The sequence below is a fragment of the Nelumbo nucifera genome, chromosome 1 (assembly GCF_055504915.1).
Source record: "Nelumbo nucifera cultivar China Antique chromosome 1, China Antique-T2T, whole genome shotgun sequence".
In the NCBI taxonomy this organism is placed as follows: domain Eukaryota; kingdom Viridiplantae; phylum Streptophyta; class Magnoliopsida; order Proteales; family Nelumbonaceae; genus Nelumbo; species Nelumbo nucifera.
The window spans coordinates 43,669,894-43,680,288 of record NC_142649.1 but is presented as its reverse complement, the minus strand read 5'-3'; the positions used below and the strand labels follow the sequence as shown (position 1 = coordinate 43,680,288).

At 37.7% G+C, this 10,395-nt stretch overlaps 1 long non-coding RNA gene across 1 annotated transcript; it reads right to left on the bottom strand.

The window, feature by feature from the left end:
- Window positions 1-3,857: 3,857 nt before the first annotated feature.
- Window positions 3,858-6,279, bottom strand: LOC104586275 (uncharacterized). The gene is made up of 2 exons (XR_733431.3): window positions 6,141-6,279; window positions 3,858-4,557 (listed from the first exon to the last, which is right to left on the bottom strand). It is a non-coding gene; the product is annotated as an uncharacterized LOC104586275 (long non-coding RNA).
- Between the last annotated feature and the right edge of the window lie 4,116 nt (window positions 6,280-10,395).

Genomic DNA, 10,395 nt, shown 5'->3' with positions numbered 1-10,395 from the left:
AGATTACAAAGAGAGAAGAATCCGCAGTTTGACTGCTCCTGTCTTCTACTCTTTCCTACTCTTGCCGCCCCTGTCAGTTCGATCTCCACCTATGGAAGTGATCAAAAAAGGTTTTTGTTATTACCTTTTGGTAGAAAAGTTAATCTGAAGTCATGCTCACTTGCCCTCCATCACATTTTTACTAAAGAATTTGGTTCTTGCTGAAGAGTCATCCTGCTGATTTTGCTCCACCTCACACTGTGTCATCTTCAGTGGGAGCAGTCTTTTGTTTTCTCCTTGGGCGTGAACACTTTCATTGGGTGTTACTATTACTCTGTATCAGGTATATCCCTCTCCTACCTTTTGGTTTCAGATCTAGTTTGATTTGGTTTCAAGATTGATCTTTGAAAATGCAGTTTTCTAAAATAGGAAATGTGATTCCCATGTGGGAGTGATCAAGAAAGGTTCTTGATATTACCTTTTGGTAGAAAAGGTACTCTGAAGTCATGCTCACTAGCCCTCCATCACATTCTTGCTGAAGAATTTGGTTCTTGCTGAGGAACCATCATGCTGATTTTGCTCCACCTCACACTGTGTCATCTTTAGTGGGAGCAGTCTTTGGTTTTCTCCTTGGGCGTGAACACTTTCGTTAGGAGTTACTGTTACTCCGTATTGGGTATATCCCTCTCCTACCTTTTGGTTTCAGATCTGGTTCGGTTTGGTTTCCAGATTGATCATTGAAAATGCAGTTTTCTAAAATAGGGAATGTGATTCCCACATGGGAGAGAGAAATTTTTGAAATTTTGCCCAATCTTTCTACAGGGTTCGGCCATCCATATAATGAATCTCTCATCCCTTCAATATGGTTTGCTGCTCTTGGTCTCATTCTCTTAATTATTGTCCATTCTAGGCAAGAATGAATAACATTAGAGTGTTTGGTTACAAAATTCTTGCCCAAAACCACATTCTTTTTAGAATGAAAAATCACCCCCATAGCACAAGCATGAAAAATAATCATGCTCCATCTTGCTCATTTCATTCTTTGAGGAAACTCTACCTATAAAACTGTTGCTAAAATGTTTACTTTTGTGAAAGCACTTTTACAGAAGTACTTTTATGAAAGTACTTTTACATGAAAGCACTTTTATGAAAGCACTTTTATGGAAGTACTTTTACGAAACCACTTTTACGAAAGTACTTTTATAAAAGCACTTTTATGAAAGTACTTTTACAAAAGCACTTTTATGAAAGTACTTTTATAAAAGCACTTTTACGAAAGTACTTTTACGAAAGCACTTTTATAGTACTTTTATGAAAGAACTTTTACAAAAGTACTTTTATAAAAGTATTTTTACGAAAGTGCTTTTATGAAAGTACTTTTACGAAAGTACAAAAGCACTTTTAGGAAAGTACTTTTATAAAAGCAATTTCTTGAAAGTAATTTAAAAAAAGCTCTTTTACAAAAGTGCTTTTATAAAAGCATTTTTACAAAAGTACTTTTATAAAAGCACTTTTACAAAACATCTATGCCAATTGGTAAACATTGACTATTGGAGACCTAGGTTGGCAGTTGTGAATACCGGCACAATTTTGTTTTTTTTTTAAGAATGAAAATGAGCAACATAGGACGCTTGTTGGTCTGAAAAGAATTCATTTTTAAGAAAAAAGTGTCTGGTCCATAGCAATATTTTCTCACTCTGCATATTTTTACCTATTCTTTTCCATTTTAGAATTTCATCTTGGGTAAGAATGAGAAAGAATGAGAATTGAGCCAAACATGGCCTTAGTTGGTTTGATCTATGCAAAAAAAAGGTCAATAAAAAGAAAAATAATTTCATTAGGAAAAGAAATGAGAAAAAAACAATATCAAAGAGAAACTAATAACTTGATTGGACCTTTTTGCATTTAACTCTCCTGAAATACTAAGAGAAACTAATAGAACTTGATTTGTCCTATTGGTTTGTCATCATTTTTACTATTTTTATTTGGCCCATAATTATTGAAGTGCTTATGGGCCAGCCATAGTCCACTGATGGTGGTCATTGCACCTTCTTGGCCCCTAACATTGTTGCTTGGAGTAGTCGGAAACAACACACAATATTGCATTTAAACACTAAATCCAAGTATTGAAGTCTTGCCAATACGACTACTGATCTTTTATGGACTGAGATGTTACTTGTTGAAATTGGGTTTTCTCCCCCTTTTTCACCCGTCTTGTGGTGTGACAATTTAGGCTATGTTTGGTTCAATTCTCATTCTTACTGAAGATGAAATTCTAAAATGGACAAGAATGGGTAAAAATAGGCAGAATGAGAAAATATTACTTTGAACCAAACACTTTTTTTCCTAAAAATTAATTCTTTTCAGACTGACAAGTGTCCTATGTTGCTCATTTTCATTCTTCAAGAAAAAGAAAAAAATAAAATAATGTGTTGGTAATTATAAGCCACCAGCCTAGGTCTCCAAAACTGTTGCCATAGATGTTTAGTGGTGGATAGTCATGTTGAGGTGAGTTTTCATGGTAGTTGCTAGTAACCATCTATGCTGGCAATTTCGTAGGCATAGAATTTCTTCAAAGAATGAAAATTAACAAGATGAGCCATGATTATTTTTCATGTTGCAGGCTAACTCAAATTTTGTGCTATGGGCTGATTTTTCATTTTAAAAAGAAAGAAGCTATTGGCAAGAATTTTGTAACCAAATGCTATAATGTTATTCATTCTTGCGCAGAATGAACAAGAATTAAAAGAATGAAGCCCAGAACAGTGAAACAAACATGACCTTAGGTGCCACATTTCTCTAGCCTAATCTTATGTTTCATGCTCAAACCAAGTACATCGAGCTAGACTACCATTTTGTAAATGAGCATGTTGTTAATCGATCTCTTCAAGTGAAGTATATCAGAACTGATGATCAATTCGCAGACATACTTACCGAACCTCTTGGCTGTTCTCGCCTTAACACTTTGATCAGGTCCAAGATCACGGTATGTTCCGCCCGTTTCACTTGCAAGGGGAATGTTAAGGATATTGATCCATTCATAGATTCAGAACCAGATAATACAAGCCGAGACGATAGATGTGTTGAAACATCTTACAATTCAATTTTGTATTTTGAACTTTTGAACATTGTAATTGATATGAGTTTTAACTCTTATGAATTGTCTTTGTAAGCAAAATTATATAATGAGAGAATCCCACTGATTGGGACGAGCATTAATTCACACTTTCCAAATTCTTCTTTGTTCTGTCTTCTACTTCTTAAGGATAGGCAGCGTCTCTACTTAGTTACCCTTCAAAGAAGGAATATGAAGCCATTCGCCAGCTCTTGAACTTGTTTTTTCTTAAGGATTAGTCAGCGTTTCTACTTAGTCCCTTCAAAGTTTGAATATGAAGCCATTCGCCAGCTCTGCTGTTTTTTTTTTTTTTTTTTTTTTCTTGTGCTACCAATAAAGAGAGAAAAAAATCGTCCAAATTAACAAGTCAGAAACCGTATCTTCTCCCACAAAGTTGAGGCGCCATTTGGCATACATTGATTCAAAGTGCACTTGAGAGCTTTTGTTTTATCTTTTTGGCTGCTCTTGATGTTCTAGCTTTTGGGGGTAAGATCAATGTCCTTGACGAACAGCTTTTCCCTATTGGCATTACATAATAATAATAATACTACTATATACTCTGTACGATATTTAAATACTTCCTCTATTTCCCTACATATTCTTTGGATTCCTTTATTGCCATCAATTATAGACCCTATCTCTCTCTCTCTCTCTCTCTCTCTCTCGTTTCCACCTGATGACACTATTATTCCAAATATCTCTTATGAAGTCTCGTTTGCCCAATGGAATAAAGCCATAGAAACAAGTGCCAATTGCCCAAAAATTAACTATAAGTAAACACCCATTACCAGTAGATAATCTTAAGCAACATCAAACAACAACATCCTTCAAATCCGCCCAAAGAAAAGGGAACAAATTAAGCCACAACCAACCCAGAAAATATTCTAGAGATGGATTACTCGACTCATAACACATCACTAGCCCCTCATTGATACTCTAAATTATCTCATAATAATTAATCTATGCAGCCAAACAAAACCCCATTTTCGTAACAAGACATCTACTCAGCAGCAACAGTTTTCTCGTCTTCAACCTTGGTTTCTTCCTCACCCTTGGCTTCTGTTTTTGCTTCAGCCTTTGGCTCTTCGACAGCAGGTGTGGTGGTCTCCTCGATTTGCTCAGCAGCAGGCGCTGCAGGTTCTTCAGCAGCTTCTGCTGCTGCGGGGGCCTCAGCTGTTTCTGTCACCTCAGCAACTGGGGCTTCTGCTTCTACTTCCTTTGCCTCATCAACAACCACTTCTTCGGCGGGCTTCTCTTCCTTCTCTTCCTCCTTCCTCCTTGGTTACTTCAACCTCTTCTTCCTTGGGAGCTTCTTCCGTCGCTGGTTGGGGCTCCTCAACTTCGGCCGCCGGAGAAGCAGCTTCCACTTCAACTGGTTCTGCTGCTGGTTCTTCTACAGTGGGAGGAACCTCTGTTTTTTCTTCTGTTTTGCTGAAAACCTCTGCAGCTGGGGTTGCATCGACCTGCAATGTGGACCCACGACCTCATGTATCAATATAATAGCCACACGTGTCAAACCATAACATCCAACCAGATGCTGAGTGAACAACATAGGTCCCACCTTAGAACCTAAGGGTGATAATTCAATTTTGTATTATGATCATGACCACCCAATTTGCTACATGGGTCCTGGATTTGATGCAGCTAAAGAAATGAAAAAATAACCGTCCATACCAGGTAATCTCGTAAATAAAATAGATAGTGGAGTACATTATGGGTAATTTCTTATTGGGCATTGATATGACCCACTTGGGCCCACCAAGATATAAAAATGGAAATGAAAACGAAAATTGCAATTTACAACTTGTCGACTATTGCCATCCTCGGACAAGGCTAAAACTAAAAAGCCCAAAATAGGTCTTTGCACACATTAAAATATTATTACCATCCAAAATACCGATTATGCCCTTTACGTGAGATTTTATGTTTTAAATACCATGCAATTATCGAATGGAATGACTGGAATGCCCGTGCTGTTTAATGATTTTATCATATAATACTACAAAAGTTCCCCTTCAATTAAAATTAAATTAAAAGGAAAACTGAGAAGAATAAAATGAAAAAGGGCCTAATACAACCACGTAACCTAGATGATTAAAGGTAAAGCCCAACCCAAGCTCAGCAGGAAAATGGGAAATCAATATAAAAACCTTTTGATCAACCTGAACTGATGAGACAGCTGAATATAAAATAAATAAATATCAATGGCTAGATGTTGGACATGGCCCACCAATCAAAGGGCTCCAGATTGGTGACTCAGGGACCTTAAAGACTAGCTCATCAAGTTTATTCCATTTAAGCTACCTCAGCAAAGGTGGCGGTAAGATGAAGCTAGCCTTTGATGATTTGATCTACAGCTATAGATGTAGATCGCGACCACCAAAGCTTGGATTGTAATCCTCATAGTCAGAAAATTCATTATCTGCATATTCCTATTATTTTGATCCAGATCCTAAGAGAAAACTCCAATCCAGAAAACAAAAGCCCAGGATCTACACTTTGTGGCTGTAGACCGATGCATCGTAACATGGCGAACCAGATGATCATCTTGTTGCAGATGCTCTGGTTTCTCTGGAGCGTATGAAGCTTCCTCTCAATACGATTGTAGTTCTTAAAGAGATGATCTAAAGATTTGCATGCCGATACATCCAAAATAGGCTGTATATGTATGATCTAACCCTCTGGTCCTAATTCCTAAGCAGTTGATCATCTTGATCAGAAGTTTCCTAGATCTCTATTAGGCAGTTCGTCATCGTCAGTATGAATCGAAATTCCTTTGATGAGTAAACTCATCTTCAGTGATCATCAAGAGAAAACATCGATCGACCTCACTTGTGGCTTACTTATTCTCCACCGAAAACGATCCAAATGAATCAAAGTTTTTTAATTTCCTCTTTTGGAAGGGATTTAATATCAATCAAACAGATATGTAGTGCAAATCGATCTGCAACTAAACAATATCAAGATTACTAGCAAACGAACAACAAGAAGAACCAATGATCTGGATTTTCAGAGAGAGAGAGAGAGAGTAAGAAAGATGGCTCACCTCGACGGAAGCCATTGATGAATCAAGAAAGAACACAGAGTCTAAGCGAGAGAAGAGTGATCAAGTGCGAAAGCAGAGCAAGTGATGGCGATCGAATGAAAGAAATGGTGGAAATGGCGTCTATTTATACTGCTTACACAACGAAAAAGAATCTCCTGACCGACACCCACCAACGTCTATAATTGCTGGAACGAAAGAATATTGACTATTCTATTATTTTTCTTTTCATTCTAAATTTAAGTAAATAATAAAAAAGAGAAAACTATGAACCGCACATCTCAACGGTTCGCCAGTTCATCATCACAGATGGCTCCTACGATCCCAACCCAAATAGTTGCCACGTGTCACGCGGTCAGTGGTCCCACCATAAAGGATGGTGTTGAGGCTCGACTTTCTAGCCTGGAAAGCTATCCAGTACCTAAACGGGTCCCACTCGGAGGAAGAAGCCAGAGAAAGGGCGGTGGTGTTTGGGTCCCACATTGAGGTAAAGCTGATGTGGCGTGTTCAGCTTTAGTGGGTTTTTTCCGATCTTGGCGCCGTTTGCTTTACCATGCTTTATGCCTCAATTGGTTGGCTCTCCTGTCAATGGAGGCCATTGGTCAGTTCTGCTGGACAGCTCAAAAGGGGGACCCACAGTCCACGTGGTCAAGCTGAAAGCCACGTCATCCCGCTGGAATCCGATAACTTCTATGCATCTCGTATCTTGTAAGTAATAATTTATTCGTGCTCTGCCGCATATCTTAGGTGTCCCTCATTGTTTGTTTGGGGTGTGGACAGCAACCAGTGAGTTGATACAGGGATCGCCCTATTCACCTACTCACCTCACTGGTTCGATAACAGGCGAGTTAGGCTGAGTATCGTCCCAATCATGATTTAATGGTGCTCCAAACTCACCTTCATTGAAAATAAATTAAAAAGAAGAATCTGAGTGCAAGTGATAAGCTGTTCTTTTAATCAATCTCCTTGTTTACGGTGAAATTTAATTTGGACTAATAAAAAAAAAAAAAGCCAAATTTGATTAGGCTTTGTTTTATTCTATCCCTATAAAGAACTCGCATTATCTGCGACTATGGTTGCATAACACTTCAGTGACCTCCCGGTGAAATGCAAATACATTGGTGTTTGCAATAAGTTCATCAATACATTACATCAGTTGATTTTTTTTATTTTTTTTAACATGGCATGCTCATATTTCACTAAAAAAAACTTTGGCTGTTTCTAGAAAATAATTTGCGCTGTTTTGGAAGGTGGCGTATCATAATGAGTGTAGGTAAAATGGTATTTATATTCAATATTTTTTAAGTTAAAAAGACAAATGAAGACCTTAATTAGCTAAGATGCCATGTATAGAGGCTCTTAAAACAGTGTACAGGTTAGCTCTCAAAACAGTCCAAACTGTTTTTTACAAACAGCCAAATTGATCCCCATTTCACTGAGGCCCCTGAATTGTTCTGGGACATTGGTCGGAGGTAATGTTTTTTCCATGGTAAATAAAACAAATAAGACCCAAAGCTCAGTTTGTAAGGAGTACAAACGTTTGTTTATTGCATATATACACTCTAATTCAGTTTTATAGGGTTGAAAATGAAGTATATGTTTGGCATCGATACTGCAAATGCAGCACCGTTTTGTTGATGTGTGGGTTGAGCACTGTATTTTCAGAAAATGACGCCTTTTTTTTTTGTTTGGAATCGTTGCTGTTAGGAATGACGTTTTTTGAAACAACTTTTTCTGTTTGGTACCAATGCTTCAGGAAACATTTTCAACATTGGTGGCCGATGCCCATTATCCAGTGCCACATCACTGCCACCTCACATCCCTATTGGCAGCAACGAGCTATAACTCCAGGAAACACCAAATTTGGCACTGCTCCAAGCCATGCCTTCCCGATTTTCAAGGCGTAGTTTGAAGTACCATTTTTTTTGGAAAAACAGTTCCAAACAAATGCCCGTTTCTTGGAGCACCATTTTTTCTGACATGGTGATGTTGTTTGGAGCAACGGCAACGTTGCCAAACAGATGCAAAATCTATCTCCATTTGATGAAAATGCATTTATGTATTGAAAAAGACAGAAAATTAAGATTCAATGGCATATTTGCATTCAAAATAAGAGCAAAATCGGTTTAGTTTGAATGCAAATTTTACACTCAAAGTTGGTTAATGAAAAAAATGTGGATTCCAATCTCGAGATTCATGGTTATACCTACCACAATTAAGAATCATTTAGCAACAATACAAAATTATCATCACAAATCTAAACCAACTTTGCATTTTCTAAAATTTAGACTAAAAACTTCATTTACGAAGAGTGCAAATACAAATATGCAGGGTTCATGACAATAACAGCATTTGTATTTACAGTCTTCCATGAAGCCTAAGGCCTAATAATTTGTTTATATTGCAAATGATTTGAATGCACGTTCTGATTTATTTTTGTTTTTTACTTTCATCTTAATTTGTTAAATTGCAATGCAGATGAGGTGATGAAATAAAAACTAAAGCAAAATAAAATGAAAACTGAATCAAAATGGACTGAAATTTGTATTTTTCTTATTTCACACTCATTCATTTGTACTAAATTGCACTGTAAACAAACAAAGCTTAACTGTAATCCTATGCATCTACACCGGCGCAAATGAAAAGTTACATTGTTAGGGTATTAAGAATATTGTTTTGTGCTGCAGTTCTGCTGCTCAATCACCAAAAAAATGTACCTAGGAATCCAATTTTCGGTGCATTATTCGGGTGACAGACAGACTTGTGACCCAGAGCTCGTGAATAAAAAGCCAAACTACGTTCCGCAAGTCCGGCCTAAGACCAGTACTATATAATTTCAGTCTGGACCCACCACACTGCGATAGCCCACATTGGTGGTGGGCCCAACCCTTCTGGTATAGGACAAGTGGCAAGTTATAATAGGCCTACAGGCTGGCCAAGGGAAGGGAATCGACTCAATTGAGTCTGACCCGAATGCTGAGTCGGTTCAGAACTTTTAGTAATCAGTAATTAGTAGTACTAATAATGGACAGCATCAGAGCATGTATGGTTGGTGAAATCATCATGTAGATAGAGAAAATGAGATATAAATAGACGTAGGATACATAGAATCAAGGAGCGTGAACGTGATGGGACTGAGCTGACACGTGGGACCACCGCATGAGTCGAAGTTGAATGTCTCCATCCATGGTGGCGGTTCTGGACCTTGTACGGGCCCACTTCATCCCGACCATTAAAATAAATCGCGCCCCCCACCCGGCCCCACAAACTTGAAATAAATAAATAGAAACGAAAAGCAAAAGACGAAAGAGAGGCAGATGACAAGCCACACCGGCCGGGCCACCTCCCCAACGCTGCTGCTGATCTGTACCATATGAAGTGCCACCTCCTTTTCTTTTGCTACAAAACAACTCTTCTCTCTTCTAATTATTACATGTTTGTTCTGCGGTAACACTGCATTGTGAGTAAAAATAGAGCCACATTTTTATTAGGGGTTGTTTGGATGTATGAATTTTTGTTATCCTTGTAATGGAAGCAAGTTTCAAAGTGTCCATATGTATCACGCCCTGTATTGTACCGTGGGCTCAGTTTGGAAGGAGTACAAATCAAATATATAAAATGCAAAACCAATGTTTTGAAAAACGATCTAGAAATGGAATTGTTCTGTCCACTCGTTTTTTGGTCGACGGTTCAATCATTTGGTTTGAATAGACAATTTGTTTTGATAAAAAAAAAATTAAATAATTAAAATAAAAAAACCACCAAAAATCGTTGAACAGATCGAATAGATCAACAGTTTGACCATTTGGGTCAACAAATTGTTGACTGATTCAATGGTTTTTGGTCAGGGATTGGGTTTGGAATAAAATAGAACCTATTGTTGCCTGGATGGTTCCCAGGCCAAACGGTCTAACCGTTCGGATCAACCGCAATTCAAAAACCATCTGAAAAAACCTTGTATTTTATATACACTAAAACATATTTATATTTTTTAAACCAAAAAAATAAATATTTATATTTCTACTATTTCCACTCAGTTTGATAAAAGTACAAATGTTTAGAAATTAAACAAACAAGATTTTGCACTGTAGTACTCTTTTGAGTTTTGACACGGAGTCATAGGTATTAGTTTGCGTGGGGAGCACTGTATGGGAAGTGAAACCGATGTCAGGTTTCCCTTCATAGCAGACATGTTCAGATTCAAAGCTTGATAAAGGGAAAATTTTGCATCCATGAGTATCAGCCCTTTAAAACACGC